The sequence below is a fragment of the Danio rerio genome, chromosome 25, assembly GCF_052040795.2.
Source record: "Danio rerio strain M-AB ecotype USA chromosome 25, GRCz13ab, whole genome shotgun sequence".
NCBI classification, from domain to species: Eukaryota; Metazoa; Chordata; class Actinopteri; order Cypriniformes; family Danionidae; genus Danio; species Danio rerio.
In genome coordinates this window covers 31,619,292-31,632,322 of record NC_141045.1, presented here as the reverse complement: position 1 = coordinate 31,632,322, position 13,031 = coordinate 31,619,292, and the positions used below count along the sequence as shown (strand labels likewise).

The 13,031-nt window shown below is 31.0% G+C and overlaps 2 protein-coding genes and 1 long non-coding RNA gene across 4 annotated transcripts in view; 2 read left to right on the top strand and 1 right to left on the bottom strand.

The window, feature by feature from the left end:
• The window catches only part of parp6b (poly (ADP-ribose) polymerase family, member 6b), a 549,184-nt gene that overhangs the window by 389,659 nt on the left and 146,494 nt on the right, over positions 1–13,031 (top strand). The gene's annotated exons all lie outside the window — the stretch shown is intronic.
• hcn4l (hyperpolarization activated cyclic nucleotide-gated potassium channel 4l) overlaps positions 1–13,031 on the top strand; it is a 104,924-nt gene that overhangs the window by 62,173 nt on the left and 29,720 nt on the right. The gene's annotated exons all lie outside the window — the stretch shown is intronic.
• On the bottom strand, positions 10,663–10,990 carry LOC147830921 (uncharacterized). The gene is made up of 2 exons (XR_015526620.1): positions 10,929–10,990; positions 10,663–10,796 (listed from the first exon to the last, which is right to left on the bottom strand). It is a non-coding gene; the product is annotated as an uncharacterized LOC147830921 (long non-coding RNA).

Below are 13,031 nucleotides of genomic sequence, written 5' to 3'. Positions count from 1 at the left end.
GACATGCCAAGCATCTCCATTTGAAAAAATACATTTCAGCATACATAAGATGTGACATGAACAGCCCCAGATTTAATGACCCAATACTATATAGCTGTTGAATGCTTGATTCTAATTGGTTGACAAACATTGAACAATAGGGATGTAACGATTTATCGTTGTACGATTTATTGCGATGCAAAAATATCTCGATATGCATCGTGGCGTTATGACGATTTGATTACGATATGACGTCCGTTTTCTCTTATTAGTTGAGCTGTTTGCACGTGAGCTACGTTCCACCTGCTGTCGCACGTGAGTTAAGATTGCAGCAGCAGTAATGTTAGCAGACCAAGATGAGTGGAGTTGAAATAGAGGATGGCCCATCCTCTCAAAATCAGACGTCTGGCAACATTTCGGTTGTACAGTCATTGCTTTAGACTCGTCCGCTTTTTGACACGCATACTGGGTCAAACATCCTAAGTTTTAAAGTCTTCACAGTGATTTACATACTTTGCACAGCGACATGGATACCTCCTAATGGTGTTGAAAGAGTCACATACTGTATTTATAAGGTACAATTCACCCTAAAATATCATTCTGTCTTCATATAATGATGTATTGGCGGCCGCAAAATCACACATGACGTGAGCTGTTACTACAGAGGGCGGACTATGATAGACGCGCGCGTATGGCAAGCCGTTTTAGCATTTAAACCTTTGATCTGACTATCCATAAATATATTTAGAGATATCTCTAATTATATTTTGACTAGTCATAATTATAATTCGACTAGTCAAAATATAATTAGAGATATCTCTAAATGAAATTAATTAAATATGAAATATATTTATGGATAGTCAGAACAAAGGTTTAAATGCTAAAACGCGTCTGTTTCAGTGAACAGAACCTGCAGGTTGTGACTAATAAAGTAGTAAACAACATTCAGTTTGTGGAACAGAGTGATCGTTCAGGAGCCGCGTGTGTGAACAGCACTTAGCAGTGGAAATGAAACCGAAAACGTACACATTATTTAAACAATCATATCGCATTTTAGAGTTATGATTACGACGAGCATTAACCCTTTTGAGTACAGAGGTACACAAAAATGCACGTCAACATGATACACTTGATAGCGCCGACATCAGCGACGCCGAAGAAATAGTAAACCTGCCTAAACTGCTGAAAAGAGCCACGACTGTCCTGTGTAATGAAAAGACGGCCACCCTGTCACTCATCATGCCCAACATGAAGACAGCCATCCATAAAAACCTCTCAGACAGATGCACATAAGTTCATGATTATCTTATAGAACTGCTGATTACCTGGAAATGTGGATTTTTTTTTGCACACACAAAAACGCAAGTGACCAAGCAAAGCCTTAAGCTCTTACTGTTAAATTCAATTGAAGAGAAAAAAAGCTTATTTTTTTGCACCTTTACTTAAATTGTTCCTTAATTTTGTCTCTGTCATTTCAATAATATTTTTTAAGAAGTTTTTAAATTGTTTTATTTTCCAGAGACAGGCCTGTTTAATATATTTTCTAAAAGAAGGTTCAGTTTAACAAGTTGAAACAAAAGAAATACATAAAAAATAGTTTACTTGGTAAAATTTGCATTTCAGTTAAATTTTAAATTTTTATTCCAAATATCGTGATACATATCGAATCGTGAACATTATAACGTGGTACACATCGTATCGTGAGCTGAGTGTATCGTTACACCCCTATTGAACGATTATACAATAAAGCTATACTATTTGTCATGTCTCAGCGGCAATCTATTTAAAAACCTATTTAAAATATATAGTTGAATATGTGACCCTGGTCTTAACCTGCATACATGTTGTTTGGATCAAGGGGATAAGTTTGGCTTTTATGCCAAAAATCTTCAGAGTAAATCTATGCTAATCTATATAATGACATACAGTTAGGTCCATAAATATTGGGACATTGACAGAATTCTAACATTTTTGACTATATACACCAACACAATGGGTTTAAAATTAAATTAACATGTGTGCTTTAACTGCAGACTGTCAGCTTTAATTTGAGGGTATTTACATCCAGATCAGGTTAACGGTGTAAGAATTACAACAGTTTGCATACTGTATGTGCCTCCCTCTTGTTAAAGGACCAAAAGTAAGGGGACAGAATAATACTTATAAAGCGCCGTCCAATGAGTTCTGAAGCATTTGACTTAACATGAATCAGAATTTATCCTGCTGCTTTTTTCAGCAGTCACATCATTAATAAAAACAGAAGAACCAGTTTCATTGGCAGCCATACATACCCACGCCATGACACTACCACCACCATGCTTCACTTTGTTTTGTTTTTTTCAGCCTAATGTTGGCTTGTTTGACTTATAGTGACAGCTCTTTGGATCTCATCTTGAGAGCTGACAGTAACAGATTCCAAATGCAAATAGCACACTCGAAATGAACTCTGGACCTTTTATCTGCTCATTATAATTGGGATAATGAGGGAATAACACACACCTGGCCATGGAACAGCTTAGAAGCCAATTGTCCACTTACTTTTGGATCCTGAACAAGAGGGAGACACATACGCAAACTGTTGTAATTCCTACTGTTTGTAATTGCATTTCAAATTGATTGTGTTGGTGTATAGAGCCACAAATGTTACAATTGTGTCGATGTCTCAATATTTATATAATAAATATATAACTTTATGTCTCAGCACAGCTGCAACCTATTTAAAGAGATATTTAAAAATGTGACCCTAAAGTTGCATGGGATATATTTGCAATTAGGACTGCAGCACAATAATATCAGAGCTGTTCTTGAAGCCATTAAACTTAAACTGTTCGATGTTTCTGCGAAAATACTTTTTTTTTTTTTTTTTTTTTTACCAAAATAGCAGCATTTCCTTTAAAAAAAACAAAAACAAATGATCTGTCCCTTGATTTATTCATTTATTCATTTTCTTGTCAGCTTAGTCCCTTTATTAATCCGGGGTCACCACAGCGGAATGAACCACCAACTTATCCAGCAAGTTTTTAAGCAGCGGATGCCCTTCCAGCCGCAACCCATCTCTGGGAAATCTCTTGATTTAATGCATTCTTAAATAATGAAAGTATTCTAGTTTTTAAACATTACTGTGTTATTTTACCGTATATTATGCAAGGAATGCTTGATGATGAGCCTTTGAAAAATTTGAAAAATCATTATTTGATAATGATTTAATGGACCACAGTGAGCTATTTGCTTATATTATAATTATCACACCTAAAGACACTGTTCAGATGTTGCACTTTAAGACATTTATCAGTTTTTTTCCTAAAACAACTTCTGTTTGAGGACACATCATTGAATGCCTAGTATTTTTATTAGATTTTCACAGTTGAAGGTTGTGAAATAATTTAAATCCTTCAGTGTATTGATATGTAACTCAGATACAGTATAAACCTGCCTGGAACTACTTTACTGTGGATTTATCTGAGAATAACTGCACACCTTAGAATGTTTATTAGAAGCAACCATTCAACAGCCCCATATATTATATTATATTATATTATATTATATTATATTATATTATATTATATTATATTATATTATATTATATTATATTATATTATATTATATTATGTTATTTTATGTTATATTATGTTATATTATATCATATTATATTATATCATATTATGTTATGTTATATTATATTATATTATTTTATGTTATATTATATTATATTATTTTATGTTATATTACATTATATTATATTATTTTATGTTATATTATATTGTATTATATTATATTATATTATATTATATTATATTATATTATATTATATTACATTACATTATATAATATTATGTTCTATTATTTTATATTATTTTATATTATATTATATTATATTATATTATATTATATTATATTATATTATATTATATTATATTATATTATATATTACATAAATGCCATTTTCATGTTGCAGTGTGGACTGTGAAAATGGAGGCTTTTATTATATTATATTATATTATATTATATTATATTATATTATATTATATTATATTATATTATATTATATTATTTTATGTTATATTGTATTGTATTATATTATATTATATTATATTATATTATATTATATTATATTATTTAATATTATATTATATTATATTATATTATATTATATTATATTACATTACATTATATAATATTATGTTCTATTATTTTATATTATATAATATTATATTATATTATATTATATTATATTATATTATATTATATTATATTATATTATATTATATATTACATAAATGCCATTTTCATGTTGCAGTGTGGACTGTGAAAATGGAGGCTTTCAAAAACAATGATGCATTTTATTCATGTGATGCAGTCATGTGTGTTTCGATTAAGGTTGGAGAAAGGATGATGACTCAAATGCAGAACTAAAATGGAAACTTATTCATTTTAAATTAAAACTAAAGGAGAACAAAAAAACAACCAAGAGGGGGAAAACATTAATAAAAGTAAGACTAAACAAACAATCTAGGCTGGCAGGAAAGAGCAGGGCTGGACATGACAAGACAAGATACTGGAAAGACGACGAACTGGCACAGAACAGCAGACAAGAGGAGACTATAAAGAGAAACAATTAACAAACAAACAAACAAGCAGGTGAACTGAATAAACTAATAATGGGTTAGCAAGGAGGGTGGGACTACACAATAGATGGCAGAGCACATGACACAATCAACACAAGCCATGTGCTCATGTAAAAAGAGACTAGAACATGCAGAAAAAAATTTAATACACATTTTTCAGGATTCAGATCATAAAATCCTGTATTAAAAACAAATGATCTGTCACTTCATTTAATGCATATTTAAATAACGAAAGTATTCTTGTTTTCAAGTATATTACTGAGCTATTTCATTGTATATTATGCAAGGAATGCTTGATGAAGAGGCTTTAAATAATTAGAAAAAATGCCTCAAGTGTGCGTTATTTTATAATGATTTACAGGACTAAAGTCAGTTATTTGCTTATATTATAATTACTACACCTAAAGACACTGTTCAGATGTTGCACTTTAAGACATTTGTCAGTTTGAGTCCTAAAACAACTTCTGTTTGAGGACAAAACATTGAATGCCTAGTATTTTATTAGATTTTCACAGTTGTAGGTTGTTGTAATATTATTTTATGGTATATTATATTATATTATATTATATTATATTATATTATATTATATTATATTATATTATATTATATTATATTATATTATATTATATTATATTATGTTATATTATATTATATTATATTATATTTATCATATTATATTATATTATATTATGTTATGTTATATTATATTATATTTATCATATTATATTATATTATATTATATTATATTATATTATATTATAATATATTATATATTATTTTAAATTATATTTTTATGTTATATTATATTATTTTGTTGTTATATTATGCTATATATTATTTAAAATTATGTTATTATATTATATTATATTATATTTATCATATTATATTATATTATATTATATTATATTATATTATATTATATTATATTATATTATATTATGTTATATTATATTATATTATATTATAATATATTATATATTATTTTAAATTATATTTTTATGTTATATTATATTATTTTGTTATGTTATATTATGCTATATATTATTTTAAATTATGTTATTATATTATATTTATCATATTATATTATATTATATTATATTATATTATATTATATTATGTTATGTTATATTATATTATATTATATTATATTATATTATATTATATTATATTATATTATATTATATTACATTATATTATATATTATTTTAAATTATATTGTTCAATTCAATTCAATTCAATTCAGCTTTATTTGTATAGCGCTTTTACAATGTAGATTGTGTCAAAGCAGCTTCACATAAATAGTCATAGTAACTGGAACAGTGTAGTTCAGTTTTTAGTGTTTAAGTTTAGTTCAGTTCAGTTTAGCTCAGTTCAGTGTGATTTATTCATTACTGAGAGTTCAAACCCTGAAGAGCAAATTCATCGATGCGTAGCTCTAGCAATCCTGAACCATAATGATAACCATATTGTTATGTTATATTATATTATATTATTTTGTTATGTTATATTATGCTATATATTATTTTAAATTATGTTATTATATTATATTATATTATATTATATTATATTATATTATATTATATTATATTATATTATAGTACATTTATATATTATTTCTAAATATCTCATTCGAAATGTTTGTTGGGTTAAAAGTTAAAATTAGATTCAAATGTTACAGTTACCCCTATATTTTATCATTGTGGAAAATACAAGCTATTAGAAAACCTCAAAAAATATCATATTTGTGGGTATCAATGCAAAGATCATTCTAATAAAAGTAGGCAGCCGCAGTTTCTTACATTGTTGAGCATCGCAAAGAGTTCCCAGCAGAAAACGCCTTTGAAGTCCTGTTTAAAAATAGAAAATCCAGGGTCGCAAGAAGACAAGTGGAGAGAAAAATGGAAAACGGCAAGGGTTCGTGAGTTCTGAAATGCGGTTCGCAAGTCGTGGAGGTTTCTGACCTCTGCGGTGATCAATACGTGCTTTTCTCGTGTCTGTAAGTGTGCTGAAGTGGTAATTGAACTGTTGTCATTTTCTATGAGAAGAAAATAACAAGTGCTTTGACCTCTGCTGTGTTAAAAGATTCGAGTCAATTCAGCCCGACTGTTGATACAGGAGCCTGTATTGATGTGCGCTTTCCTTTTGGAAAGATGCAGCTTTTTCTTGTGTGCTGCAAATGTTTTGTTTTCTTGATTGCGTGAAGGCCAGCGCTTATGATTATGGTTTCGCAGTTTATTATTTAGAGTTCCTCTCCACATCTGTTCAAAAGGGCTTTGAAGACACAGTGAGAGAACGAATGTGAGAGACAGAGACAAGCAGATTAGGATAGAGCGAGTTCAATAGGGATAAAAATGGCTGAAGTTATAGATTTGTCCTGGTAACTTGGCTGCCGATTTTATTACCTGCTGTCACACTCAGATTTTTTATTTTTTTGTCATGGAAATGTTTTGGTATTTATTTTGCCTCGTGTTTTGTTTCACTGGGTTTTGCATCTTTTGTTTTGTTTAACTGATTTTATGTTAAAACTCAATATCTGTCTGTCCGTCCGTCCGTCCGTCCGTCCGTCCGTCCGTCAGTCAGTCAATCCATCCATCCATCCATCCATCCATCCATCCATCCAACCATCAATCCATCCATCCATCCATCCATCCATCCATCCATCCATCCATCCATCCATCCATCTATCTATCCCCAGTCAGATCACATGGATTTGTCACGATTTCAGAACAATTTTCTTGACGTAGGAGTGTCATGGGAATTCGTAAACGACAAATGGGCATAGTGATTCAATTGATTCTTCTATTGTAATGTGGGACAGTTCACGATAACCGATACTACTGTTTGTCTGCGACGCCTCAAGACACCATCGCAGAAAGTCTAACATGTTTAATCCAACACAATCTCACGGCAATTCGTAACTTTTTAATTTAGTGGCTAATTCGTATGGATTCGTATGATCTAATTCGTACAATTTAGTACGATTTGCTCATCCCCCAATGACGGTTGGGTTAGGGGTGGGGTTAGGTGCCACACCTCCTTTTTAAAATCGTACCATTTCGTACGACTGAACCCGTACGAATTTGTACGAATTAGCCACTAAACTGCCAAAACGTAAAATACTTACGTTTTCTCGTGAGATCAGGCTGGTTAATCATGTTTGTCTCAGTGGGTGCTGCTGTCAATTCGCTGGTCAGGTAATCAAAAAATAGGCTGCATATTTACTTATGGGTGGGTCTTGGGTGGATAAGGTCTTGGTGATGCAAACTTTAACTACCTTTTCTAAAATATTAATGTTTTAAGCATTTTTATCTGACAGACGGGCACAAATATGCAGACATCTTCAGTCTCACAACAAGTTTCTGAGTTCTCTCAGCCTTCCGACTGAGTTTGTTCTTCCGAGGTAATCTGGGAACATGTTCAGTGCTGCGAATACATTCCCTAGTAGCAAAGAATTCTGGCCCAGATTTGGCATAAAGCTGGCACAGCAGGCATTCATCCGGCACTGGCATACAGCATGTGGGCCAAACATGTACCGGGTTTGGCAGAGGTGGCACCGTCTTTAAGGCGGCACACAAGATTTGGGCCAGATGAAAAACGTAGTATTTGGCCCAGATTTAAAAATGTGATAAGTGGGCCATTTGAGTTTGGCCAGTCTTGACCCACATTTAAAATACACTAAAATAATTTTTGAGTAAAGAAAAAAAATTCTACCAATCAGGTCACTTTGAGAAAAAGCGTGCCCATAGTGTGCCTAAAGCGCATCACTCCATGGGTTTATCAATTTTATTGCAATCGTGACACACCAACCTATCTGGCCCAGTTCAGGCCCAGTTATGAGTTATTAACTTGGCTGAGACTTGGCCCAGATATGGTCCGTGTTTGGCCCTTGTCTGGAAACCAGATTTGGTCCAGTCATGTACCGTAATTCACTGCGGCATGTGGGCCAAGCAAAACCTGATTGTGTGGGCCAGAGCTGGGCCAGAGAAATTTTGCTATGTGGGTTGTAAAAGCATTTCCTGCTTTTTCAAATTTGTCATTAATAGTGAAAACAGTTTAATATAGGCTTCTCTGAAATGTGAATATGTCACTTTAATTTTATTCAGGCTAGACTATTATTTTATTTAACAAACCAACACATTCTCATGGCAATTAGTGTTTTGTCGCAAATAGCGAACTTGTTTTAAAGAGCATTACATCAAATGTTTTTCGTTATTTTTGTTTGTAGATAACGAACCAACAAAAGATGTTTCATTTTAAGATACAAATAAACCAAATGAAATTAGTTTCAAAAGAAGAAAAATCTATGAATTGTATTTTTGTTTGTGCCCTTCCGCTACTCAACTTTACGGGTGGATGATTTGTTTTGCTCTGTGGAAAATAAGAATTTAATGTATGCTTTTACTGTTATTGTTGTATCACAAATCTCTGTCATATATTTGCAAATCTTTTAATATGTCATTATTTTAAAGATTATGTCATGAGCATCTGATTTTTCCTCTGTGCTGATGTGCTCTCATTTTCTCTGTCTCACTTGCGGGAAGGTCAGGCGAGGGATAGGCATGGGACAATAATCGTTTTCAAGGTATACCGCGGTTTGAAAAAGTCAAGGTTTTAAAACCACCAAAATGTTCTGTAATACCGTTCGTAAGATATGTGCAGGATTTATTTATTTACATTTTTGTTCGTTTTTTTAGGACAACAGTATCTTCAGCAGAAAAAACAAATATCTAAAGATGCGTTTGTAAATAAATCTGTTTTTTAAACAAATGAAGAGAACAGAAGCCAATGATTCATTTGAATAATATGGCCTGACATGTTTACTGCTCCATATTTATCAGAAATCTTTCAAAAAAATAGAACATATTGCTTTCAAAGGGGATTTTTTTTGTTTGTTTTTCACCCAGACATTTAAAAAGAATATATTTAAGAGCAGTGAGCACAATATTATGATAATGTGAAACAGTGATAATTTTATGCAAGGTTATCATACCATGAAAATCTTATACCGGCCCATGCCTAGCGAAGGAGTGTTTAATAAGCAAGCAGGAAAATTTACATTTAGATTTCAAAGAAAACATCTTAAAATTAAAAAGGAATTAATACGTTTGATCCTATCCATGTCGTAAGGAACGCCCTTAAATAATGTCGTTATTAGTTGTCAGCAAGCATTAGTGTTGAAAACTGAAATAAGATTAAAAAAAAAGTTTCAATTGAGAAAATAAATTTGTTATAGCAACACTTAGGACTGCTATGAAAAGTAACGCTTGCTATAGACTATAGGCATGTTACCCACGACAAGTCAAGATTTTATCGCATAATCTGACATAGTGACTTTCGTTTCCAACAACAAAAGTCTGTGATCTGACCGGGGCTTTATATTTAGTTTTTTTGTTTATTTCACCTTTTTTATCTTTTTTTTTTTATTTTGGTTTTTTGTGACTTTTGATTCTGCTTCATGGTTTGTTTTGCTTTTTTACACCTTTAACACTTTGGATTAATACCTTTGATGTATCTTTTTTGTTTGTTTTGCATTTGTGTTTGTGTGTTTTTCTTTTCTTTTCTTTTCGTTTTTCTTTTCTTTCTTTTTTTGCTTAGTTGTTTTTTTTTTTTGTTTCTTTGATGGTGAAAACTCCTTTTAAATAACAACTACTAGGTCGCTTAATTTTTGCTTTGAATTTGTTTGTTAATGTTTTGCTTTTTTACGCTGCAGTTTTTATTTTTTTAAACAACTAAACATTATTATAACAAATGATTGAGCAAGCCTTTTTTTGAAAGCCTATGTTTTAATTGTAAACTTTCAGTTTTTCACTTTTCTGTTTCTGTTTTTCCTTTATTTAATGTCATTTTTATTTTGCAAACAGTATCTGATTTCTGTAAAATACATTTCATAAATACATAAGGCAATTTTGAGAAACAATCTAAGCTGCCATTTTCTGTTTGCTGCCTTATCTTTTTATTTATTTTAATTCAAATTCAAGTTTCGTTCCACAGCCGATTAACAAAAGAAGCACAGTATTACATTACAGTCAAAATAAATAAAAAAACAAGGTGTTGTGCATAGGGTGGACTGAATATAACCATTACTTATAATTTATTTACTCATCATGGTTCCACAGTACATAATTACATATTACATATATAATTAAAAGACCCTCTGCCTATCTGTTCAAAGGGTTTTTGAAGACACAAACACTATCACGAGTTACAGAGAGAGAGAGAGGTAGAGAGGGAGAAAGAAGATTAGGTTAGTTCACCAGGGATAAAAAAAAAAATCACTGAAGTTGTCAATTTATCGCGTTAACTTTTAGTAGGCGATTTCATTACCTGCAGTATTTGGGCTTCCACACTTCGACTGGATCTCCGTCTCTCTCTCTCTCCTCAGTGTCAACATGATTACCAGCATCCGTTTCCAGAAAAAGGACGAATTCCAATGACACACTTTTTTCTGACGCCATGAGTCATGCTGGCCTTACGCTGGCATTTCAGAGCGACTTCACAGCCTCACAGTCGCAACCTGTAACAGTATAACAAGACATTATTCCTGGAGTCTGAACTCATCCTGTTGGTTTTGTCCTCTGCCCTTGAATATGATAATAGATGAGCCGCTTAATCTGTTCCTGATTCCTGCAAAAAAAAGTATTTGCTTTAGATTTTAGATTTGAGTTACATTAAATTTCATATGTCATGATTTGTATAGTTTTTTTGTTACATTAAATTTTAAAAACATAGCAAAAGCAAATCTTTTTTTTTTTTTTTAGTTTTTATCTTGTTTTTTTATAGGAGGCTTACATTTAGTTACATTCGTTTTGTTCCATTCAGATAGATAATGATAGATGAGCCAGTTAAAGTGTTCTTGATTCCTCTGTTTGAAGCATTGTGATGTTATGATATGATATTCGAATGAACATTAGAATTATTTTTCATATACACTACCAGCCGAAAGTTTGGTGTCAGTAGTATTTTTAAATGTTTTAAAATAAGCTTATCCTGCTCACCCATGCTGCATTTATTTATCCAAAAATACAATACAAATTGTAAAATGTTATTGCTCTATAAAATAACAGTTCACAAGCAGTGTAGTTGACAGCAAACAAAGATTTTTTTTGTTTGGTAAACAGTCAGATTTTTTATATATTTATTTTGTTTATTTGTGTAGTATTTTTTTATTTTTGGTTTACTTTCAGTTCTTATGTTGCACTACATGTCATAAAGCATTTTGTTTAATTACATTACATTGAATAAGGCAACATTTTTGTCTTGTTTTTTTACAATACAATAAGACAAAACATGATTTTTTTATATGGGAAATAAATTGCCTCTTTTTTGATACATTACCTTTTATAAGGCAATAAATTTTGCTTAGTTTCTTTTTTTGTTTTAGGTCTAATATATTTTGTTTAGTTTTTCTTGTTACATGTTTTATAGAGAGAAAGAGATAGATAATGGAGGAAACACACACAGGAACAATACACACTAACATTGTCAAAAATACTGTTATTCAATATGTAACACTATTTATAGCACGTTTTGCTAATTTTATTTTGAGTATGAGTTTTGTCTCACTTTTTAAATATATTTTGTTACGTTATATTTTTATAGCAAAATACATTTTCATGTTTTTATTATATTTTGTTACATTACATTTCATAATGCAATATCTTTTTGTTTCGATACATTACATGTTTTTAGGTTACATTTTGTTGCATTATTTGTTTTGTTACGACAGCTCTTAGGGCTCTATTTTGACGGTCCATGCGCAAGGCGCAAAACGCAGGGCGAAAATGCTTTCAGGGCATGTCAGAATGCATTTTTGCTAATTTAAGGATGGGAAAATCCCCTTTGCGCCGTGGCGCATGGTCTAAAAGGGTTAAGTTTATTTTCTTAATGAGTTATATGTGTGTTTTTAAAATAAACCAATCAGTCTCATCTCCCATTCATTTTAAGAGCCTTGCGTCGCGCCATAAGCGCATTTGCTATTTACATGACATAATTTAAGTGGAAGTGGAAAAACTGAGCATTTCACAAGCAAACAGTTAACAGTTTTTTTTTAACAGAAAACAGTTGAACAGAGCATCTACCGAAAATGAGAGATAAATGATCTACTTTCACTTTCGCTCTCGTGGATAGGAAAACCTTTACGCACAGACATCAATTAGCCTATAAATAATTAATTTCTTTTGTTAAGCGCAAAGATTTGTTTCAAAACTATTTCTAAATTCATTTCTAATTTCCAGCAAACGAATAAATGAACAGTAATAATGAAGTGTGGTCAAAATTATATCAAAATACACATGCTCTGCCCCATATGGTCTAAAACCTGCAGGTGGGCAAATCTAAGCTTGTTTTTAATAAAACAAATATAAATATGGATATAATAAATAATACTGCTAATAATAATAACATTATACAAAAGCAAATTGTTATGAA